General features: G+C 37.4%; 1 protein-coding gene across 17 annotated transcripts in view; it reads right to left on the bottom strand.

Annotated features, from left to right (window-relative positions):
- Garem1 (GRB2 associated regulator of MAPK1 subtype 1) overlaps nt 1-26,193 on the bottom strand; it is a 189,589-nt gene that overhangs the window by 94,056 nt on the left and 69,340 nt on the right. For 6 of the 17 annotated variants that reach the window (XM_074070074.1, XM_074070073.1, XM_074070075.1 and 3 more), the window contains exons 3-4: nt 4,147-4,267; nt 2,808-3,062 (exon numbers count right to left, since the gene is read on the bottom strand). The exons of 7 other annotated variants lie outside the window; for them this stretch is intronic. The gene's annotated coding sequence lies outside the window, so the exon portion shown is untranslated. Of the gene's footprint in view, nt 1-2,807; nt 3,063-3,415; nt 3,513-4,146; nt 4,268-10,920; nt 21,071-26,193 lie in introns of those variants that run through there. 4 more of the 17 variants (XM_074070076.1, XM_074070077.1, XM_074070078.1 and 1 more) reach the window with 4 other exon arrangements.

Raw genomic sequence — 26,193 nt, 5'->3', positions numbered from 1 at the left:
ACAGGCTAATGTGTTGAATGCCTGGTGCTACTTTGGGAGGCTGTGGAAACTTTAGGAGATAGTACTAGCTGGTGGAAGTGTATCTCTTAAGGTTATACCTTGTCCCCTGGGTCCCTTCTCTGTGTTCTGTTTCCTGTCCACCATGAGTTGAGTTGTTCTTACTCCACCACACCCTCCCTACCATGATGGACTGAAACTTCTAAAACCATGAGCAAAATAAGTAATTCCTCCTTTACTCTGTTTATGTCAGGTATTTTGGTCACAACGACACAAACTCTGACTAGCAGAGAAAGTTGGTACCAAGAAGTACAGTCATTCCTATGACTAAACCTGACTGTGGTCCAGAAATCTTTGGAAATGGTTTGCAGGAGGAATTTGGAAGAGTCTGGAGAAATGGCCTAGAAAATGCCTAGAATACGGTAAGCAGAATTTAATGGGTAATTTTGGTGGGAGCTCAGAAGATGACAACACCATCAGGAATGTGGACGGTGAAGGCTCGTGAGGTTGCAGATGGGAAAAAGTACTCTCTTGGAATCTGGTCTAGAAACCATTCATGTTACATCTGGCAAAGAATATGTCTATATTTTGTCTATGTCTTGTGACTTTGAGTGAGGCTGGCTTTAAGTACAATGGACTAATTAATTTAGCAGAGGAAACTTCAAGACACATTCCATTCAGGTTGTGGCATGGTTACTGCTGGCTGCTTTTAGTCAAGTTTATAGTGAAAATTGTGAACCAAAACAGAGCAGAAAAACTGGCAATTTAGTCAGGAAAGTCTGTCTAAAGTGGGCTAAGGAAGGCATAGTGGTTTCTGAGATGAGAGCCATTAAAAGTTAGGGACTTTGTGACAACAGGAAAGATGCCATGAGGGCATCTCAGGACCCTCTCTATTGGAGGACTCAAGGGGATAAAGGTTTTAACTCATTTGAAAGACTGCTAGGAGAACAGAGCTCCAGGGCACCCTACACGCACAGGACCTCCTAGGGAAGTGTTTTTCCCACATTTGGCTGCCTAGACATTCAGAGGCCATGAAGGTATGGTCCAAGGCAACCTGGCTACTGCTCCAGCTTAGAACAGAGCTTGGCATCATCCTCGTGATACTGGTTTTGCAGGCATGCAGAATGAAGAGTTATGGGATCATGCAGCTTCCACCAAAATTTCAAAGGCAGACCTGGGAGCACAGGCAATGTGTGGCAGGGTCAGGGTTCCTGCAGGCAGCCTCTGTGAAGGCACTGCACAAAGCTGTGAGGGTGAAGCCTAGGCTGTAATGGAGACCCCAGCATGATGGAGATGCCAATGATGTGGAATGTTAGCTCAGCTACAATCTAGGCAATGAGTAAAGCCAGTCCAAGAGAGATGCCATGTGAACTGAGGTCTGCAAGGCCACAGCAGTGGGGATGCCCAAACCCTTTGAAGCTCACATCACAACTCCCTGTGGCCCAGTGACAGACATGGAACTACAGGATTTAGTGTTTGCCTAGCTGGGTTTTGGTCTTGCTTTGGTCCAATCCTACCTTACTATTATTCTGCTTCTCCCTTTGGAAACAGGAATGTTTACTTTGTGCCATTGTGTCTTTGAGGTATATAATTTTCTTTTTGATTTCACAAGGCTCATATCTAAGAGTTTGCCTTGAGTCTCAGAAAAGACTTTGGATTTAGACTTTTGAACAATGTTGGAAGTGTTAAGACTTTGGATATTTTTGGAGATACGCATTTTGCATTATGGGACAGCCATGAGCCTTTGAGGGCCAGAGGTGGAATATTATGGTTTGAATATGAAATGGTTCCCACAGACTTAATGTACTGAACATTTAGTCCCCAAACGGTGGTGCTATTTTGGGAAGATTTGGAAACTTTATTGGAGGAAGTATATTACTGGGAAGGTGTCTCTGAAGGTTATACCTGGTCACCCTTCCCCCTCCTCCCACATCTTTCTGCTTCCTGTCTGCCACTAGGTGAAGAACCTTTTCCACTACTTGTTCCCACCGCTGTGATGTTCTTCCCAAGTACGTGAGGCCAAGCAATCATGGCTGAATCCTATGAAACAGTTAATCAAAATCTTTCTCCCTTAAATTGTTTCTGTCTGGTATTTGGTCACAGTGATGATAAAACTAACATATTTTGAGGATTATGATCAATATTCAGTGTTTACACTGTACAATTTACAGTGGAGCCAAGTGGATGATATATATCTTTTCCTGTGCAATGCCCTCAGCCCTCCCAAAGGTAAATAATTGCTCTATTTTATAAGTGCTTTAAGTAACTACTTATAATTTCTGTTAATCCAAACTATAAAACTCTCTCAATATGGTTAAACACATCGTGTAATCCATCAGTGTATGCTCTCTCTCTCTCTCTCTCTCTCACACACACACCTCCATGCATTCCTTTTCTGGAACATTTATTATTTAAATGTTGAGTATAAAGAGCTTATATGCTCCAAATGCTTTTAAAAATCCTCTTTGTTTAATAAATATTCTCTATCCTCTTAAAGTTCTCTTTAAAGCAATTAAGGAACTTTTTTTTTTCTGGTATTTTTTTCCAGGTGTGCTCTTTGCTCCAAACAGTCATGGTGCAGACATTCCTTACAGGTCTCATGCTTCTTGGTTGCTGTTTATCATTTAGGAGAAAGGTACTAAAACTCAGATCAGAAGTTTAGGGGCATAAAGGGGGCTTATTAGCTGGTTAATTTCATCACAGGGCGATCGATCAGTTATTTCATTAGGGGAACACAAATGTTGTGTCTATGGATCCCTTTCTTTGGGGGTTGGGGAGGAGGTCATTTTTTCCAGGAACAATTCTCTTACCTATAAGAGATACGATTGGTCAGCAAACACCCAAAGCCAACTGTGTAAGTTTTTTGACTTCCATAGAACCCCTATTTTTAGTACTGGTATCTTGTCCCTTCTATGGCTCCACTCTGCTGAAAATTTCATAGACCACGGATAAAATTTCCGTATTTATTCCCGAGATCTGGCAACATGTTTCATTCACAGTCATATCTTCTTCCCTCCTGCTTGTTCTTAAGAGTCTTCATCCATTTGCTTCTCACTTCATTTTTCCTGAGTTTTGAGAGAACAAATGTTAAATACCTGTGCTTAAGCTGAACATTTAATTACAGTTCGCCCTTTGCCTCAGGCTTTAAACAGAAATACTGTTAACTATGACAGCATTTCTAGTTGGGTGAAAATATTTTCTTACTTAATATTCTTTTAAGGAATATGAAAATTCCCACACATTACAGACTTTTGATTTTTTACTCATTTGTTAGATTTTTGCCATGGAATGACAATGAAACAAAAACAGATGATCTTAGGCAGGTGGGTTTTATCTTCTTCCTGTCATCACTACTGTCTTCATCATCCCACACTGGAACACATTTATATGGAGAAGATTTGCTCCAGAGATCACCTACCCTACTTCTTCGAAATTCACATTTTTATTGGCATTAGCCTGAGAATTTGGGTTATCTTCAGTGTTAGCACCGTTCAGGCATGGTGAGGAAAACAAATCTGTTGCAAATAAATAAAATCCAAAATTAAATAAAATTATTTTTGGGTATTTATTTTGCCTCAATGAAGTTAAGGAAGAATTAACGAAAATATTACTTCAGAACAACTGGATTTCATTAGCTTTAATAGTATGATTAACCACAAGTTCATCTGCACAGGCAAACTCTTTTCCAGTTTTGGTATTAGAAAATTACTTGGAAACTTTGATATTCCCTCCTCCCTCTGAAAAACTAACAGAAAACAGAATTAAGACATTCTAGGAGAGATTTTTACATCAATATTTTATAATTTCCCAATATCCTGTGCAAGTCAATTATTTTAGAAAAAAAACTGTAAACTGTTTGTTTCAATTTCCTAGTAGAGTTTACAAAATGTACTGTGTTTACCTCATATAAAATCAACACCAAGAGGTTAAACTAATAGGTAGAAAATGGAGTGGAATTTCTTCCTGTGAATGAATACATTCAACTCATTTTTTGAAGACATAAATGCCAAGTTAATAGTTAAAATGATGATGTGCTGGTGGAGTGGCTTAAGTGGTAGAGTTCCTGCCTAGCAAGCATGAGACCCTGGGTTCAAACCCAGATCTACCAAAAAAAAAAAAAAAAAAAGCTGAGTTTAATATTATCCTTACCTTTGTGTATGTCTCCATTTTAGTGTTTGAAAGGGACAATTTTCAAGGAATGATTAAAAAATAAAAGCTTGTAAGTCATTTTTGCCATCTTCAAACCCTAGTAGAAACTACCACAGCGGATCTGGCAAGAAGGGCAGAAAACAGAACAATGAGCAGACATGGAAATGCCCAATGTTTGGGTCACACGGCTATTACCTTAACTATCTCCCATACCAGATTTTCTAGTTCCAAAAATTCTGATTTCAGAATACAGTGTCTCACGCCTTCATCTCTCTATCAGTCTTCCCTTTCCTTCCTATACATGTATCCTGTGAGTACCACAATAGTTGATGTTGGTTGTCAACTTGATTGGACTAAAAAACCTAGGGACAATAGTAAAGCACACTTCTGGTGATGTCTGCAAGGGTGTTTCCAGAGACAATTAGAACATGAGGACTCTGACCTAATGAATGGATTAATCCCTTGATGGATTCATACTATGATGACATTATTGGGAGCTGGTTAAAGGCAGGAGGTCGGACCTATTGGAGGGGTCTACTCTTGAGGGACTGTACCTTACACTGGCCTTTTCCCTTTTCTCTACTTCGTGTCTGCCATGATGTAAACTGCTCTACTCCACCATGTCCTCCCACCATGATGGGATGACATCTTTGAAGTCTTAAGTCAAAACAAATTCTTCTTAAGTTGTTTATTTCAGGTATTTGGTCACAACAATGATAAAGGTAATTGACATCAGTACTCAAATGATGTACCTCTCTGGAACAAATCTTCTTTTTCTTTTTTTTTAAGACAGGGTCTCACTTCATAGTCTATGCTAGCCTAGCACTTGCTATGAAGCTGGCCTCAAACTCAGAACCCTCATGTCTCAGCATCCTGAATGCTAGGATTACAGAGGTACACCACCATGTTCAGCCTGGAACAAATCCTTTCCATATCTTTTATAATGACCTTTCAAATAATTTTAGTGGGCCAATTCCCAAACTCTTCCTATTTTTCTAAATTAAATGTATTTTAAATTACAAATGATACTTGAAATTATATTTTCTTCAGTTAAATATTTGTAGTGAATCAATAACAGACAACTGGGATTGTTACTTTCTCAGTTTTTCATGTATTTGTATTAAGGGCAAATTACAGAAAAGAGAAAAATTATTAAGAACGATGAAAATCTCAATGGTGAAACAAATGAAAGGACAAATTTATATGGGTTAAACCAAATGATGACTGAGCTAGTATGTACTGAGATATAATCCTTACCATTGTGCAACACAGCAATAATAACCTAACCATGTATTTATGCTTCAATCTGCCCTTTCAGTTTCAGTTTCAAAAGAGCAAAATCCACAATATTTTAATTGCCAGAAGTGTGGATAATACTGAGGAAACAAGATGTTTATAAGCCATGTTTGCATTTTTATAACAATAATAGACCACTAAATATATACCTACTCATTTGTGTACTTTTTTGTCAAAGTGTTAATTTGTGTCTATGTTGGATTATTTTGTACTGTCTAGATAAGATTGTTCTTCCAAGGAATTCTATTGCAAATGTGTCAATTACATAATTTAATTCACATCCCTCCATATCTGCATCCATTTGTCATTTTCTTAAATTGGGGTAACTATTCAACTTTGTCAACAAGTTATCTGGGAGGATTGGTTGTGAATACAAATTGGTTTCTATCTTAACAAAAGCACAAATACTTCTGAAAAACCGAATCTATCACAACTTCTCTAGCAATTATTACAAAATTATACTTATGTTTCTTACAAGATAAAAATATTTTTCTCTCAAGGGAAAAAGATCTTACTTTAAAAATACAGTACACCTTTAAAAATGAATTATTTTAAGAAAATTAAAAATAACTAGCTATTAACTATAACCTGTGGCTCCATTCCTTTGCAGTGGCAGATACTATTTTTTAGATCTTACCTTGCCACTGTGTTTTATATTTTATTTTTTGCCATACTGGGGTTTGAACTTAGGGCCTACACCTTGAGCCATGCCACTAGTCCTTTTATTTTTTTGTAATGAGTTTTTTTAGAGATAGCATCTCACAAACTATTTGCCCTTGCGGGCACTGATCCATGATCCTCCTGATCCCTGCCTCCCAAGTAGGTTGGATTACAGGCATGAGCCACTGGCGCCTGGCCTTATTTTTATTTTTTATTTATTTTTTGCCACTGTTTCTTTATAAAATCAATATTGTCTCATAATTATACAATTATACAACTACACAGTTAACTATATAACTTTAGTTAAATTATTAATGATCATCTATACATTATTTGTAGTAGTTAAAATTGAAGGAAATAAAATGTCTTTAGCACCTCCCGGATTCAATAATATTTTTCGTTCTTACTGAAGAATTCCTTTTGATCCAGGGACCTAAGGCCTTGGTTTCTGTCTTCAGCCCTGAAAATCAGGTTTTAGCAAAAGATCTGAAAATTTTGCAAATTTTCAAATGCAAACAATAGAAAAGGCTTAATGAGTTAATCTCATTGTCCCCATTGAGTATTTTGAAATATTTTGAACCTTCAAAAACAGATATAACTTTATAATTTACGTGTTTTTGGTCATTTACATGTAAAGGAAGGGTCATTTTAAAGAGGTCCAAGATGAGTTCCCTAGAACTTTTTTGAACAGCACAGGAGAAGCCCTCGCTCAACCTAACTCAAAGGGTTTTATTGTGGTAAAGGTTATCTTTTTAGTATCAGTAAAAGAAGAATTTCATTATTTTACTTCTATTAGTATTTTCCCACTGTCTACCACCCCCAACACACACAGAACATTTAACATAGAAACAATAAGTGTGGTAGAAAGGCAAAATTCAAAAACATATTTAAGCTGTATTTACTGATTTTCTAAAAGTTTAGTGATAGTTTTAACATTTTATTTCTTATGAAACTAATGTTATAAAATACGTTTATAAAATTCTGTAATCTAGCTGTGTATGGATGTATAGAAAAATACTTTTATAAACACATGGCACATGCTAAAAGCATGTTTTAAAACATTTTTAAAAGCACACCATGAGGTAAAGATCACCAGATCAAAACTCTTAAACATGAGAATGCAGCACACGTCAAACCTTTATTTATATTACCTCAAGACTTCTCAGTGTATTATTTCTAAAATAAAATGAGGTAAGTGATCTCTAGAGTGTTATCTTAATGAAATCACATAGTAGTGAGTAGTTAAGCAAAAATTCAAACCTACACTGTTTAAATCCTGTGCCTTCAGCCATCTGGGAATTTTTTTAAATAAGCAAAGGACAGTGAGATGGAATTGTTTTCTCTCTTAGCCCTCAGGAACATTTGTTCAGAACAGTAACAGAACCTTTATGTATACAGAATTGATTTTCTTTTTATTGGGAAACAATTATTATCATTCCAATTGTTCTTAACTTTGATGTTCTATTCTGGCAAAGATATTCTAGAAGCCATCTTGATTTCAAATATTATGTTCACTATACAAATAGATACATGCAGATTTCCTGTAAACCTAATTCTTAAAGGCCCAAATACCTCACATGAAGTAGTAGGAAAATATGGACACAATGTTCTTTATACCATGATGGGAAAATGGGAAGTACAAGAGGTAGGGTTGACCAAAGCTCCAAGGACCTAGTACTTCTTTGACTCATTTCTACTCCCACTGGCCTACTTCACTCCTGTCTCATTTTTGGATTTTCCCTACTAACAGTCTCTGTTTTTTGGTAAATCACACAAGGTGCTCCAGATGTGACTCTGGTTTACCAATTCAGTTCCATCTCTCCATTTTCTCTCTTCAAACTGTTGACACGCACAGTTTCAAATCTATAATGTTGTTTCTTGAAATAATTCTGTTACTTCTTCCTGTCTGTAACACTTCTCTCTTCCTTCACCCATCTGCCCACCTAACTCACCCTGCAGTTCCTTCAGCTCTACTTACTCTAGTTAGGATCCCTTCCTAAAAACACTAAGCTCCTTGTCTTCCCTCTCTAGTACTACTTATTACCTTACATCCTAATAGTAAAGTAAGTTATCTCCTTCCAGCCCGATTTATATTTTCTATGTTCCATGGATTAGTCCAGTGCTTGACATGAGAAGTCCTTAACAAATGTTTTCTATATAAATGAATTCATAGTTGACATTATGGCAAGGGGTACCCTAGGAGAACACAAGAAATAGAATACAATTTAAAGAATATATATGAAGGTATCCTTGCATAATGGAGAAACTTTCTGTTCATTGAGATCCATCCACTCAAAAACATAAAGGAGTAGAAGACTAGACAGTTGTAACAATGAACTTTTAATCATTTTCCTCATCCACTTTTACAAGAAAGTCTAACCACTACATCACATTATAAGATAAACTGGCTAAAATCATTAGCTAAGATTTAGTACTCAAGTCAACTCACGGTTATGTAATACAGGAGTGATTTTACATTGTTTTGTTTCTGGCTAGCTGGGAGGTCTACATACCAAAACTGGGTTGGCAGTTCTTAGTTGTTGAGAAAGTCCTACAAATATTCTGGAAAAACCAGTGGGTGGAATTTAGGTTCTTGGTAACACAGTCTTTGTAGGCAATAGGTGAAATGTAAGGTTGAGAAATCAAGTATCATAATAAAGTCATGATTTCATATGGAACTTGCATACAAAAATACTTGAAATACTAATGGTTTAAAAAGAACGATTGGTTTATATTTCTTGAAATGAGAAATGCAAGACTTGACGGATAAAAGGCAAACTGAGACTATAAACATCTAACTTCCCCTAAGTCTCTCCTTCCTCTGCCATATAGTAGTGCTAATGTTCTTAATTTTTAATCGTACATTTCTGACTTTCAAACTGATTCATGTCAAACAAAAAAATTCTCTCAAAATAAGATGTGATATTTTACTTTGTTTTAAAATACATCTATGCTGATCTTTTAATTTTCTGCAAAGCCCAAGAAAATAAGTACTTATAAAACTGATGAGCCACTATATATTAAAGTATTTTTAAAAATATACCATTTAACTGATATGGTTACATCAGGAATTTACATCAGGTACTGATTTCTGACTGGCAGAAGAACACTGCTCAGTAGATTATGTGTATTTAATAACAGCGAACATGGGTAAGAACACGCTCTTCCTTACTATAAATTCAGAGGTAATAAACTTGTTAAGACTGATATTATACTTTGAACGTAAGCTTTAGACTAAGCCTTTGTATTTTTAAAATAGTTTTATAACATCTAGAGATAATCCAAATTCCACTGATTTGTAGATGATATATTCCTTTGAGAAGTTTCATAAACTTCAATCATCTAGTTTTGAGATTATCTTCCTCACCAAAGAAAAACAGGAACAATCTCTCAGGAAATTCCTCATTGTCAAAGGTCAAATTTGTTAATTTGTTTATTTGTTGGGCGTTTTCAAACTGGGCACTTACCTAGGTCTCAGGAGAACAAGGGTGATGAAAAGGGCCCAGTCCCAATTCTAAGCAAGCAAGGAGGCCCATACAAAATGCAATTACCACACAGAGAAAGACTGTAGAGAAGTAAGAAAAGCAAGCTAAGCATGTTCACAGGAGGAATGACTAACTGTCAGGTAAGGTGTTACATGGGAGGTGACATTTAATCTGGGGCTTGAAGGTTGATAGGAGAAGGGAATTCCTGGCAGACAAGGCAGAGTCAACAAAACCTGAAATATTCGAGATGTTCACTTCTAAACTAACATAATATTCCAGGCAAATCCACCTGCTTATTCACTTCTCTCTAAATATATCAAGCACATTCTCATCCTTGATGATCCGTTCCTTTTTATCTTCCCCTCCCTTCTGCCTGAGCGTCTTCACAGGCCCAGCACAAAGTGGGCCCTGATCTTCTCCAGAAGACCTATCAGCAATGGTTTCCTCCTGCCCTCCCAAACTCACTCCCTATGGTTCTCGCTGGGATTCCTCAGTAGAACATGGATGTTTTATGCTCTGCGGGAACTTGTATTTAAGCATAGGTCTCTCTGTTCTTGAAGAGATGGGTCATATCCTGTTATCCTCTTCCTCTTAAGATAAGGTCAATGCCTGGCCTTCTACAGGGAAAAATTGCTTTATTAAGCAATTTTTAAGACACTTATTAGTGTCTGCTGCCAGCAAGGAACTCATCAAAACTGAGCTGTGTTATTTCCTAACTTTATCAAATGTCTTTGTAACTATGGATCTTCACATGTGTCTGTAACGTGTCACAGTTGTGAAGTAATTTTCATGGAATAGTAGGTCAAAATGCTGCACAGGAAAACTGAAAAGGGTCTCAAAAGTTTTTTTTTTTTTTTTTTCAGTTCATCAAACACTGTTCTTTTCTGTTCTGAATCATTGCTCTCATTGCCTTATTTATAACTCTTAGACGCAGGAACTCTGTCTCTTACATGGTAAAGTCATAAAGTCTTCACAGATCCTGGTGCTAAATACTAAGTGGTTAAATTATTCATTAAATGAATGGACATGGATCTATAAAGACCCTTCATAACCTAATCCTGGTTACTTTCTAGCTCATTCTTGGCCACTCTCATTTTTTCCCATCCTCTTTTTTCTCTCTTTCTCACACATAAACAATATGAATATAGCTGTTCAGTGGGCTCTTTTGATTAGGAAACTGCAAAACTTAGTTCCATGGAATAATAACAGTAAAATTAAACAAACAAAAGTTAGTGCTTAATACTTTAGTTCAAATATAGCAAAGAAAAAAATGCTTTGTAAATTCAACACAAAATGGTGGACAATTATAATGCATTAGGTATAATGTATTTACCTAACAATGGTTAACCTAACCATTGTTCTCAGTGGAGGCAACACGAGAAGAGCTACAGCATCCAAATGTCACTTTTATTACATTGCCTCTCTCCCATCAGGAAGCTCTACGAATAATTGTCTTCTGCCACAACTGTGTATTATCAGAGACATCCTAAGAGTGAGTGAGAGAGTAAGTGAAGGAGTGAGTGACTGAATGAAAGGCAAAACTAATTCCAAATGTAAATTCTTATTTCAGACCCATATCCTTCCTCAAAAGATGTGGAACTACTTTTCCTATCATGACTCTAGACAGTGATCTAAATTGCTTGATGTCTGCATATATTAGTTTTTTTTTTCTATGTTCTTGAGTGAAAATGGTCAGAAATTGGTCTTGTGAAGCGAGTTAGGGAAGCTTAAGCTGTTTATAATTTTTATATATCCTAATTCTTATCAGCAACTCAAACTGCATAAGCAAATCATTGATCTAAAAGGTACTATCTTGTTACATTCCAGATCCTCTGATAGATACAAGAGACACAGAGAACTCTGTACTTTGTCTCAAAGTGCTCAGGATCTAGTAAGGAAAGAGACAATCATAAATGAGATCAGGCAAGGTCAGGGACAGGATTAGAGGCATGGCAAGGATGCATCAGAAGAGGCTTCCTAGGAGATGGATTACCAAACCAAGCCCCTCCAGGCGGAGAGGACAGCATGACCCTAAGGACGTGGCAATGACACAGTGTGTAGAGGGAATGGCCCAGGCCACTGCAGATGTGACAGGCAGGACCTAGATCAGAGAGTATACTACCTGGTCATACTTGGGTTCTTGGGTTTTCTTTGGCCTGGGATCTATTACTTAATTTAAAGCCAAGATGTGAGGCAGCTAGGTTTTAAATACAGTCTGTTTTAAATACTGAGGACCTCTGTAGCTACTCTTTGGGTAGTAAAATTTAAAGGAACAAAGCTAGAAGCAGTTAAAAGGCTGAGGTAAGTAAAAAATGAAAAGGGTTCGAATTAGGGCAGCAGAAATTTTTTAAGGCACATTTGATATGCAGAGACGATAGCATCAGTAGGGCTTTTCATCACAGGATGTGGGGGATGAAGTTGTGGGAAGACTTCCAGATTTCTGACTTGGGTGGTGATGCTGCCAAACAGGATACAGGAAAAAGAGCAGGTTTAGGGTGGACAGTAAGTTTGGAGGAAGCTGTACTAAGCTGAAGTGGATATTCCTGAAGACATATCATAGGAGGAAAAGAAGTGTGCCAAGTAGCATTCTAGATGACACTGAGCCTCTGATATTGAGAAAGAGAGCTTAGATGACACCTGGAAGCAGAATATCATGACAGTCTCAAGCAAGGTACACAGTAGGATGTACTAAGAACCTTAGTAAAAGCTCTTTCAGTAAAATTATGAGACAAAAGTCACACTTCAATAAGTTAGGAAGTAAATGAGAGATGAGAGGCAATGAATGGAGAGAGTTATTTAGTTGAAGAGCTGTTAAATAAAAAAATAGGGTTAACAGTGGGTTTAGGTTGCTTTATTTTTTAAATTAGTTGAAGACTCACTCTCTAGCAATAACCAAATTAACATTCTGATGACCATACTTTTATACATTCCTGTGTGAGCATATCTTTTTGTATACACACACACAATGCAGACAAAAAAATTATCATCAACAAGATTACCGTGTACTAATAAAGTAAATTACAGCTTTACATCTAAATCACCTTTTAAGTTACCAGTATTACACACATTTACAAAAAAGGAAATACAACCCATTTTCAAAATCAAAACCCAAACCCAATCCTTGTATGTGACGCATACTATCGCTTGACAAAACAAGCCTGTGTTTTACTTCTGAGAATCACAGTATGGTACAGTCAGCCTAGGAAAAGGACACACCCAATCTCATTGATTTTTAGAAGGTAGAAAGTAATTACCCACTTGGAATGCTTCCAGGGGCTTAAACATCCAATCTTAGGAGTGGAGGCCTGGGAGCTGTACCTCTGAGGGCAAACAACCCCTTAGCAAGAGGGTACTAACAATATACACCCAAAGAGTGGCACCCAGTGAGTCACCAGAGAGGGACAGATCCCGCCCTATGAAGCGTCCACACCTGCCTTCTGTCTCATCACCACAGGAAAAGCAATACACAGTTCCATGATGTGGTGTGGCAATGCCAACAGAGCTGGAAAGACTGGCTAAACTGGCCTGTCAGCTGACTGGCCACTGAAGTTGGCTTAGGTTCATTATACCAGGAAATGGGGCAAGAGGTCAAAACTGTAACATAGAAATAAGGCAGCCCATAAACACTTCCCAAGAAGAGAAAGAGCAGGACAGGGATGGTTACTGTAGAAAATTGAGTGCTTTGTAGTTTTTCAACAGCTCCCAAACAGTTTCATTTTGGACACAGCTCTCCTCACTCCATTCTCACCACTCTTAAGCTGATTTCCATTTCAAGAAGTCATTCTAGCAAGTATTAGGAGGACCATGTTTGACAATACTTTTTTCTTTATTAATCACTGTCCCTGGTCTGTTTACAGATTTAAGAGCATTAATGCTACACTTCTACTATCTCTCTTTGGATAGTAGATAAATATGAATTTTTATTTTAAACTAGAGAATAAAAGGCTAAGTAGAAAAACAGCCAATGAGTTCATACAATTGTTTTATCAGTCTGGAAGACAATTCTGTTTCTTGTTTACAAGGTCATAACTCATTTTTTTCTGGACGTGTTTTAATGAAACAAAATGCTATCTACATAGGTAAAAAATAGGTTCCATTTGAGAGGAAGAATTTCTTTCCATCTCTGCTATAGACAGAATGTTTATGTGTCCCTCTCCACAAATTCATAGGTTGAAATCTAATTTTAATGTGGTGGAGATGGGGCCTTTGGGATGTGATTAAGTACTAAGGGTGAAGCCCTTATAAAAGGTAACCCCAAAAGACCTACCATCTGAGGATACAGTAAGAGGGTCCTACCAGGAAGTCACTGAATCTGCCCATGCTTTGATATAGGATTTCCCATATCAAACTGTGAGAAACTTTGTTCTTTCTAAGCCACCTAGTCTATGTATTTTTGTTATAGCAGCCTGAACGAGTTGAAACAACCACTGTGGAAAACACATTGGTATGCAGTTAATGAAACTCTTGCATACAGAAGACAAGACTGCAGAACTCAAGTCCAAAACATTCCACTGACAACCAACATTATTTCTAGGGGAATGTATAAAGGGGTTTTAGATAACAGCACTTTCTGCTGGGTACTTTCTGTTTGGCCGAGCTCTTCAGGAAACATCAGAATCCCTCAGTGGCCATCTCTCTCCCTACTTTCACTAACAGAAACATGTAAAAATACAGATGACTTTCTGTGGGTAACAACCAACTCAAGATCACTGGTTGGTCTAAGTAAATTATAACAGGAAAAATGAAAAGAGCTGAAGTTTCTCTTCCTTCACATTTTCCTTAGAAGACTGACAAGAAACAGTCCAACAGTGACTTATTCAGGTCTTCAGGGAGACCTTTGTAAGCAAAGCCACCTGAAAATAAGGCATCTGGAAGATGATGTCAAAATAGAACAGTTGTCACACCATAAGGTCAAGCTATCCCCAAGTATTTCCATGAGAAAATTACGAGGGTTGGTCACTATGTGTCACACTGCCTTTTTCCAATCCCAAGAGAGAGATGAACCTGGTAATTTTCCATTATCTTGTTTCACAGTGGACTATATTTACTGTCAATAGTGTCAATTTATGGGAAATCTCTTATAATCATTTTTGCAAATCAGTCTTCAAGGTCTTATAAAACTATAGTTAAGAATTTCTGGCAAAATGCACACATTGGTTTCCACCTAAGAAAATTATGTGAACATAGTGCTCAGCATTGACAGACAACATACTTACAAATTTCACATTGCTAGTATGCTGACTGAATGCTTAAAACCTGGTATCTGATTGCAGGAGGTTTCATAAACAACAAAGCTATGACTCACTTGAGTTCTCAGTGCTTCAGCTTCCAACAAAGAACATGAACCCAATGTTTATGCCATCTATTTCTAGTCAAATGTTTTGTGTATGGTCTTCAAAGACATAAGGGACATTCAAGTAAAGATGTTAGAAAGGTGACACTCTGCTAAAGGCAATGTGTGGTCATAAATTCTTTCTCTGGGCAGGTAGCCAACTTTTTACATGGTGTTCAGTCATTACATGTCACTCCACTTCTTGCTCTGTTTAGAGTGCATCCTTTAGTTTGTAGGTTTGTTTTCTAGATGTTTGTGTTCTTGGATCTGTGACTTCACTTCTCACTCCTTGCAAGTTACCATACCCTGCTTGACATGTGTCCACATATGTTAAAGTTTTAGCTCTAGCTTATGCCAAACATACAGCAATCATCATATGCTAGATCCCTTCTTAGATTGAAGGAAAACAGTATAATGCCAACAAAAGCAACTAAAATATGCATTTGCTTTAAGTAGCAGCTGTACAAACACGTGCACATTAAGATAAGGTAAGAAGAAGAGTATGAAAGGTAAAAGGGAAGTGACTTAATGATAAAAATAAAAACATGTGTCTTTGAAAACACCACTACATGGTGAATAACACATTTAATACTTGCTCATGAATTCAACTGTCCAACCATTTAAGTACCTACTATGTATACCTGGCATACTGGAAGGTATTATGAAAAATGCAAAATAAATGAAACACATTCAAGAGCTTACAAGAAAGTAGCAGACACATGTAAAAGACATTTTATATACTCAAATGCCAGACATAGTTCCAATAAAGGTCTATGTGACTTATAAGAAAAAGTTCCTCCAAATGGGGAATTTAGGGTGAGGGATTTTAGGATGGCTTAAGGATCAGATGATACCATTTATTTTAAGAACAATAGATACCCACTTGTTCCAAACAAACAAACAAAAAAAAGGTGCTAAGTGTATGTAGGACCATAAAAAATCTAGACCTAGATTCTGCTTTTGCAAAAGGAGAGTCCTTTATCATTTACAAAACTCCTATAATCAATATAGTTAGTATTCTAAACACCAGGCAGCTTCAGTATTACTACCACTATGTTAAACATTTGGAAACAAAGGCTTAGAAAGAATAAAGGCACTTTTTGAGGTTGCAGAGCTGGAAATGTCAATTACAGAGACAAGCATCATTCCATCCACCACAGCCACCCTGAACACCCCCGAACAACAAATTTAAATACTAGTAGGGCTGCAACTACCAAGCTACAAGGGTTTTTTTCACGTATTCACCTGAGTTTGGTGAACTTCGTATCTTACTCATTCAGAATGATTAAACTGAACTCAATGTCAGTTCTAAGTCTATCGGCTGTATGAGATTGGTGAGTCAAGAACCACTGCAGAAATCCAATCCATTCTAACACTGGCAATCTTTTCCTTGACTTAGGTCTCATACTGATACAGCACAGTCATGTTAGCCACATTTTGCCCAGCCCACATGCAGTCAAACTGAAAATCACTTGATTTGTAAGTTAAATGGAGTGATTTAGAATTGATTCCATTATTGAATTATATATTTTTAAAAAAGCAAAAAATGTGGTACATTCCTGGCTCTTTAGTTCAATATACCTTTACTTTATAGGAAAAGTAACCAAATAGATATTGTCAAGATTCAACACTAACTTCCTATTGCCATTCTAGAGCAAGAAGTTGCCTGGAGCTTGGGACTTCATAAAAGGTGGAACATTTGTTCTTCTCAAATCTCCATCACTGCAACTGCTCCTGGCCATACATGGATCACTAAGAGATTTAGTTTCTAATGGGAGGTCTGCATGGCCTTGGTTGAATTTGAAATAAAAACTGTAGACAACAATCTTATGAAAACTGTCTCATCATGCCTCACTGTATTCAGGAAAATGGCTGAATTAAAAGTATGGTACAGATTAACCACAGTAGCTCAAAATAGATTTTTAGGGCCAACCTGTTAATAGCATCACCCTTGGAAAGATGTGGGAAACAAATATGTGAGCAAATCTACACGTACCATTTAACATGTTTTCACACACTATGAGAAATCATGTGTCTTACTGAATAATCAGTGTGTTGACCTCAAAAATTTTATCTGTCTCTATTTAAATCAAATCAAGGACTCTATAGGGTGAACAAGGATGTGTTTTGGATGCTGCTCTGTATTACTTTGTAAAAATTTTTATCTTCAGTGTGGTTATTTCTAGTATATTAGAAACACAGACTTGTATAACCTATTCTTATATCTGGCCACTAAATTTAGCTATTAATTAGAATCTGTTGATCAGTGGATTTTCCATTGAGAAAATAATAATTTTCTCCTCCTTTTTATCATTTAAAATCTCATTTCCTTTTTTGTCTTACTATATGCAGTACAAAATAATAGCAACACTGATGAGGATGTGGTCAAAGAACAACTCCCACACAGTTGGTGGGGAATGTAAAATTATAATAACCATGATGGAAAACAGTATGGAGATTCCTCAAAAAACTAGAAACAGAATTACCATCTGACCCAGCAGTCTTACTCCTAGTATGTAGAAGAGACATCTGAATTCACATGTTTATTGCAGCATTATTCACTATAGAAAGGCTAAGGAGTCAACAAACTGTCCATCAACTGATCAAAGAATAAGTGAAATGTGGCATATATATATATACAGTGGAATATTGTTCAGCCATTAAAAGAAATTAAGTTCCTTTTCATGTTTCAGCAACACAGATGGAACAGAAGGATGTTATGTTAAATCAAATAGTCTCACTTATATGTAGAAGCTAAACCATTTATCTCAAAGAAGCAGAGAACAGAATAGTGGTTACCAGAGCCTAGGAAGGGAATCATTGAGGAGGAAAAGAGGAAGATGATTGATGTGTACAGGGTATTCCTAATGTAAGGAAATAACTATCTGAGGTGATTACTAATTATCCTCATCTGACCATTGCACATATTGAATATGTGAATTGAAATGTCACACTAAATCCCATAAATTTATACAATTATATACTAGTCAATAACAACAGTAATCACAACAGCAACAGCAGCAGAGAACATGGTGTGTAGTATATGCCAGATATGCTTCTAAGTATTATTTAATCTTCCTGACAAGTGTATGAGATAGGTATCATTATCCTCCTTTTATAAATGATGAGACGGAGGCACAGAAAGGTCCAGTAACATACACAAGAAAGTGTTGAGCTAGGACAACAAGCCTTCCCTCTACGTCATCATTTTGGTACAGTACTCACTGTGGCTGGGGAGAAAATGGAAGTTGCTAGGCCACAGAAGGGCAGAGGTGACAGTAGGAACCCTTATCTTGCTCCTACTTCTCATGGCAGTAGAACTATTTTGTTGCTGTAGCTGTTTTTAAGCCATAAGAAAGGAGGGGATGAACTTGAGCCTTTGCTAGGAATCACAAAGTTGACCTAAGTAGTTCCTGCCACCTGGGCTTCTTGGAGCATGTCACCCAAGGTCACTCAGTGTCTACAGCAACTGGACATCAGCAGCACTGGAGAACAGTGTCCCTCTAAATAGCAATATGCTTGATGGCTACCACATGGGTACTTATCAGAAGCACAGTATAAAAGAGAAGATAATTTCTTCACAGTTCCTGCAACAGGTGAAATGTAGCATCTGACTTATCTTCCACTGACTCATTTGTTATATGTGCATTCAGGAGGACAGCAGGGGGAGATGAAGTGAGTTATCACTGCCAGGAATTCTGTGCTTCACCTTCCAAGGGCTTCATTCTTAAGTTTCTAAGGTTGTCCTCTCTTAGTCCAGACATGGGGTTTTTGCTTAAATTGCTCTTTCTCAAGTTAGGGTACACCTTGGGAATGCAGAAAAGGCCTTGCTGTATGGCACTCCAACAGGAGGGAGGAAGAAAGCACAAAGGCCCTGGCTATGTTCACTGGAAGAGCTCTCATTAAGAATGCTATCTGTAAACACTGAGTGGCAAAAGGGTAAAAGGTAAGGGACAGAAGGGAAAAACAGAACAATAACGACTCAAATGCTGTCTCATCCCTCTCTTTATGATTCATGCCTCCCCGTGAGAGACTGGGAAAGGACTCGGAAAAAAGTCCTGAGACACAAGGAACAATGGAGTGTATTGTTTGCTCCTTCTACTTTACTTATGCAATTCGCTAGTCACAAAGAGCCATCCCCACCTGCTGCCAAAGGGTTATCTTTAAAACACAAACATAGTTTCATGAGAATAAGCTCAATGCTTACAGGACATAGTCAGAGCCCAGAAGGTCTACCAGAATCAGATATGGCCACAATGATTTCTTCAGACTGAATGCAGAGGCTCCACAAATGGGTGGCTCTGGGTTGGAATCTCAAGTTCACTACTTACTAACCAGAGGACCCAACCTTGGCTTCCTTATATAGAAAACTGTTTCGATATTAAATGAGATAATGGTGATATTCGTGGGCCCAGCCACATGGTAGGTACTCCCTTTACTGTTCGGTAGTGGGGTCTGAACTGTCACCCTTCTTCCAATTGTCTCCCCACTCTCTTTACCCACTGCCCAATATCTAATAGGTATTTAATTATTCAATTAATGTCTCGATAGATCCTGCACAACACTGCTTCAATGTCATTCTCTCCTCCTTAGATTAGGGTCTCTATGCAGATGCTTAAACTTACAAACAAAACATGTAGTTAAAATGTTGGGAAGGGATGAAGAGTTAGAACAGAAGAGAAATGATAATACACTTTACAGGGAAAGGGGATTCCAAATCTTTACCTCACACAGACACATGGTAAATGTCGCAATCTAAAGCAGGTAGACCTAGTTTGCTATGTTTTTTATCTTTCAAAATCTGTTTATTCTAGGCATTTACAAATATATCCCCTTTAAAAACAAAAGATGAAGAAAAAAGTAAGGATAGTCTGGAAGCTTTGCAACCTGAGGTATTGCTCCACTTTGGACACCTGATTTTTTTTGCCATGACACAGAATTGCTGTCAGTCTCAGGCCGGGTATGGTTTTTTTCTCTCCAGCCCGGGTAACAACTGGTTGTCTAAGAAATTAACATTGATTTGCTAGACATCTCTTTAGTAGCTTCTGTTAAAAGGTGAGAATTTTTGATAATGTAGAATATAAAACTAATTACAACAACAATGAAGATAATAACCTGAGTTTTTCTACCTCAGCATCACTGACACTTGGGAGATGGATCATTCTTTGCAGTCACAGCTGTCCTGTGGATTATAGGCTGCTGAAAAGCATCCTTAGTTTCTACCCACCAGATTACAGTGGCTGCCCCTCCTCCAGCTGTCACAACCAAAAATGTCTCTAGACATTACCAGATGTCCCCAGGATGGGGACGTGGGCATGAACGTTCAATTTGGTTGAGAACCACTGGTCTATGTTAAACAAAGAAAACAATCATTCTTTTTCTTAAATAAGGAAGTAATAGTGTTTAAGAATTATAACAAATTTCTTGTTTTGATCTTAACAAGTCAACCTACATTACATATATCCTCCTTCACAGAATTTATTTATCATTGTATTGAAAATACATGACTAAAATATTTCATGAAATTCATCACTGTCCTAGATTTTTGACACAGAACAAAGAATCCCTACTGGATGTAGGAAATAAGTAATTGCCAAATACAGGTAAAAGTATCAAATTTTACAGGATTAATCTGTTAGGACCTGAGATTTTTGTATACCGTTTTTTTCTGTCACCTGATCCTAGACTCCAAATACACTTTTCTATGGAACTCTTTCCTAACTCTGACATACTAGGCAGGCCCCAGAGTGAAAAGGATAAAAGCACTCTTTCCAGTCTAGAGTCTAGTAACTAAGATGATGAGAAACTTCTACAAGAAGACCCTGAGTGTTCCAAAAGATTACAAAGAAATTTACATCTTGACTTTCTTACTCTATTATTAGGAAGAACGTACAAGATCTTATTTTGCTGACAAATTTTATTTTAATGGGAAAGACTTTTAGCAACAAAGAAAATGTTAGAAATAAGTTAAAACCATTAGGGAAAAGTGTGCACAAGTAAGTGCCTATGCCTAGGAGGGAGGCAGAAAGGAAGGAATGAAAGAAGAAAGGAAGTCTGTTTCCTTAAAAACTGTACAAAGAAGTTTTTTTGTCTTAAAAAAAATCCTCAGGTTTATCTTCCTCTCTTATTTCCTTATTCTTGAGATCTAGATATCAACTTTTACTTCACCAGCTCCTCCCACCCCCCCACCCATCAACAGCGTTCATCAACTTCCTAACAGGTTTTCCCGATTCAGTTTCCCACTATCTTTGTTACCTACCCCCGACCCCCACACACACTCCTGATGTATTTCACTCTCTGCAGAGGACAGAGGGCTTGCTCACCTGTAATCTTTTTAAAACACAGATTCTGGGAGGGACTTCCCACAGCACAGAGACTGAAGTTTCCATTATTCTGTCATTTGTTCCAATCTACATTTCTAATCTTTTCTCCTAAATACTCCCCCCAACTCACTCTATCCCGCAAATCATTAACTTACCTTCTCTGTTGCCTATAAGCTTTGGATTATATATATAAGCTAGTATGGTCTAGAATGCTTTTTCTGTTCATGTTGTCTTGAAGGCCCTCATCTCCCACTTCCAGACAAAAGTCACTGATCCTCATTCTACAGAATTTGGTCTGTACCCTCTGAGAGCATTCCCAAACACACCCCTTCCTGTCAATGCCAGGTGTATAGACTTGTTTTCCAGGTTGTTCTTAGGCACCTTTGGGAACCTATTTAAAAATATTTTCCTTTTAAAGATGACTCAATTTCAGTTGGGTCAAAATTATTTATTGACTCCTTATGGTACTCAAGTCTGTGCTGGATTCTGATAGAATCAATCCTATGTAGGATTATCTGCAAGAAGCCTTTAGTAGACATGGGAAGAATGAGAGCCAAAGTCTCTCAGACACAAACTGTTGCAGGGATTCTGAGGAGAAAGGAGGAAGACTGATCTATATGGCTTGGAAGATTGGAAAAGACTTCTTGAGGAAAATGGTATTTGAGATAGGACTTCACAGCTGGGTAGTAACTATGATGTGTGGGCCCTACAAGCACAAAAAAAGAGAATAGAGCAAGGCAGGGCAGAGACACGTGAGTTTGGTGGGTAATGCCCTCTGGGATGTCTAATGAAGAGACTTTAGGACCTACAAACAAGAGTGTATTGATGTGGGGAAAAACAGAGCTGTACTTTAGAAAAGGTAATTTGATAATAACATAGAAGACTGACTGCAGGAGGAAAGTAGGGTCTTTAGATCAAGAGAGACATAAGTCAGGTGGTTTGAAAAGGAGCAGTAGCTTGTTAGGGGTTGAGGAAGTAGAACCATAAGACTCAGCACACAGTTTCTTTGGGGGCAAGAAGGAAAGGGGCCAAGACGGGGGGAGCTCTGGTATTCTTACACAAGGTGTCTGGCTTCACAAATGGGAAAAAGTTGGGACTAGGAAATGGTGTGATGTGCTGTAAGAAAAAACTTAACTGCTACTGAGAGTTAAAACTTACAGAACAGAAAAGGCATGACTGGAGAAATGGAATATTTCAAATGTCTATGTGCCCACTGCATTTTATTTACCTACAATGATTTTTAACATCTAGAAAATAAAAGCTCTGTGTTTATTATGCTTGTTTCACACTCACTCATTGGCTTGACTCACTATGAGGAACAAACCCCACAATATTCCATAAACCAGCTCTAACAAGTTGGAGGCACTGCGTAATCTACACCTTACTAAAAGTGAACACTAAGTGTCTGAATCATCTATCCTCTTGCTTCAAATGGCAGAAAAGTGTGCACGGTATACCTCATTTGTTGTTTTTTCTGTTAAAGTACTCAGAACAACTATCCAGACGGGCCAGTCTTCACAGAAAGCCAGCACACAACTTCCCTGGGTAGTGAGTCATAAAGGCAAGTCATTTGAATCCTAAGAAAAGGCATGGTGACTTCAGGCAGTTTTACTAACATCACGATTAATTTTGAAGCACATTCTTAAGTCTGTTTTCCACAAAGAAAAAGCTCACAATTCCTAAAAGCAAAAAGGGAATCTTAAAAGGTCATATTACTTTTTAGAGGTACAAATCGTACATGGAAATCAAATTATGAAGTGAGACAAGCACATTCCCACCCATGCTATAAACACTCCATTAACAGTGTGGTCACAGGCGGCTTGTTCAAACTTTCCACCTGATGTTAATCACATTATCTCATAGGTTAAACTACACTTGAACTGGAGTTAGCCCTTTCCAGTACCAACTTTCCATTGAATACCTAACCAGACGTAGAAAAGATGCAAAAAATAGTCACCTAGGAGTTTTGAACACCAATTGCTACCCTTGTTTTATGTCAGAGTTTTAATTCTTCTGATCCTAGATTTCTGTTTGTAAATTCAGGACATTTGCAAGAGTGTGAGAGTAAACAGGCAGAAGTGTGAAAATAGTAATCAAGGGATTCTAAAAATTTTATTAGTTATTTTACTAGTGTTTATAGAAAATCAAGAAAAGCCACACAGTGACACCATATAAATTTCCAATGTATTTGCCCATATGTCCCCTTTTTCATATCTCCCATTAAGTGCTTATCTTAAGAAGAAAATAAAGAGAAAAATAGTTCCTTTCATCCTGACTTTTATACACATCTGTCCCACCCCTTTTCCTCTTTAACACTTACATCATTAAGTTGGGTGCAGCCCCTAGAACCAAGCTATTACTTGACCAACCAAGGCTCTGCCACAGGTAAGGCAATTCTACCACCACTTTTTTCCAAGTTCACCTCTCATTATATTGTTTCCCAGAACATTTAATCCTGGAACAAAACAACCCAGGGAAAGGGGAACTTTTTACCCCTAGAGAGAGAGAGACCATAAATGGGATTCAAGGACAGAGCAGAATTGTTCTGCTAAGAATATCACTTCAGAGTTCCACAATACAATTAACTTTGCCACTGGATGGCACATCATTGAATCAACTATTTTTCCTTTTTATTGCAAAAGTTTTCAAGAATTTAGAAAATTACTGCAATGAACATCCACATTCTCTTTATCTAGTTTTAATAACTTAAATAGCTTATCAGATATTCATCTATTTTTATGTTTGTTTTTGCTAACATAGTTTATAAATTATGATCACATTTGACCCTTAAATAATTTAGTATGCATCTTAAAAAATAAGGATAGTTCCATAACTATAATACCAGTATCACAAGTAACAAAATCAAAATAATTTCTGAATATCATTTCATCATGAATATTGTTTACATTCAAATTTTCTTGGGTTATTATTAAGTTATACCACAGATTGCATCAAATCTAAGAATTAAAACAAAATATTCACTGAGTCTTTGAGTCTTCATTCTGAAGACTTTGTCACATAAAACTCTGAGAAAATAAATCTGTTAGGCTTTTCTTTTGTCAACCTATAATTTGTTAGGAGTGTCAGCAGTGACCTTTATTATTGAAAGGAAAGGAATCATACCTTCTGCTCCTACAGGAGTAGCAAATGGCTTTTGAGGAAAAAGTGGCAGAGACAATTTCCCAGACATCAGGCTATTATATTACTTAATTAGTTTCTCTCTTCTTTTTTGAATCATTCCACTTAGTCTAGAAAGATTCCTCAGACTGCATTATTCTTTAAAAATGAAATATTAAAAAGCCTTTCATCCTATGTCCTCTCTATTGCTTTCCTTTAATACAAAAATCTTGATGAACAACAGGTGATCCTTACTTGCTGGCTTACTTCCCACTCATTAGATTACCTCTTTTGGTAATCAAATTTCCCTGTTTCATTCATTGAGCATGACCTGTTGAAGATCACCAGTTTCCTTAGTCAATATGTAAAATACCTTTCTCCAGGCCTCCAGACTTTGCTGTGATTCCAGGCCCAGCAGGAATACTATCCATCAATCCAGGGGCCCTCATGGAAATGCTTCCTGTCTTTGCCTCTTCCTGGTAATTACTCAGAGACAAAATGTTACCTGTTTGAATATGACTTGCACAGTGGAAAAATTCAAAATTTACTTATCTACTTCTTAATTTTTTCCTAGAGTGAGAATACAAGTGGGGAGCTATGGATGAAGAAAACAAAGGCTTTAGTCAGTATGCTGGCTAATTCTAACAGATCTCTCTTCTGTAGGATGGATAGATGCCTTCCACATAGAAAGTGCCTTCAAGGCTGGAGGCGTGGCTCAGGTGGTAGAGAGTTTGCCTAGAAAGTGCCTTCTGGGACTTTCCCAGGGATTGTGGTGAGGGGAGTAGGATCTGGAGCACATATCCTGGGTTCAAAGCACAATTATTGGCTGTGTAATGTCACAAAACACTTAATAACCCTGAATTTCAGTTTGTACTTCTATGAGATACAGGTAATAATGAAACAAACCTCTTGGGTTTGTTATGAAGTTATGTGAAGAGATTAAAAAAAAAAAGGGCTGAGTTAACAACATGCACAGGTAATAGTAAGCCCTAAGTAAATTTTAGTTATTGTTAACTATGACCCAAAGATTGAATCATCAAAACTAGTTGTTTTTTTAGCAATCTAATATTTACTAATGGCAAAACTGGCTGGAATAATGGCATACTCTCTTACTTTTCAGGACTTTGTTAAAGAAAGTTCAGTTATTCTTCATTTGATCTCAGAAGCTTTATCCCATGTAATAGAGAAAGTACAAAAAGTGTTGTTCAACACTAGTAGTTTCTTTTGTAAACCGATGATTCATGCTAATTAAACTTGCAACCCAGGAGAATAAAATTAGCTTGTTTCAACATTTCCTTTTGTTCAGTAATTACAATTCAAGGTTATGTTAGATACCACGGTATTATAATTTTGCCCAAGAGACAGACACTGCACATCCCACATTTTTAAAAACAGGCACTGCTGATATAAATCCAGGTGCTTGCTGAATAATCAGGGCCTTGAAGACTGCGTAAGCAATTCTTAACCAACCTCGTGTGCAAGTGTCATTCTTTCTGTACACACTGTAGCTGTGAGGGGAAGTACTGAGATCACTTTAGTTTGGTATATATTCACTGAATTTGCAGGAAGATGAGAATTTAAAAATAGAAACCAAACATGGCTAGAGTTTATCTCAGACAGCTATGTTCAAGCAGCAATCTGTTCATCCATGATGACGGCAAGCATCCCATAGAATGATTTAAATTTTCATAAACCAAGTCAGAATTCCATTACTTGGCAAGTTGGTGGACCACAGACACCTCACATTTCAATCCATTGACTTTCTCAAAGCTGTGTTGCCACTTCCCTTTGTTGGTTCTCATGAGACGTGAGAGGAGTCCTTTACTTCATTCGC

The sequence above is a fragment of the Castor canadensis genome, chromosome 4, assembly GCF_047511655.1.
Source record: "Castor canadensis chromosome 4, mCasCan1.hap1v2, whole genome shotgun sequence".
In the NCBI taxonomy this organism is placed as follows: domain Eukaryota; kingdom Metazoa; phylum Chordata; class Mammalia; order Rodentia; family Castoridae; genus Castor; species Castor canadensis.
Note: the sequence above shows the minus strand (reverse complement) of the source record. Positions and strands in the feature narration are given on the sequence as shown.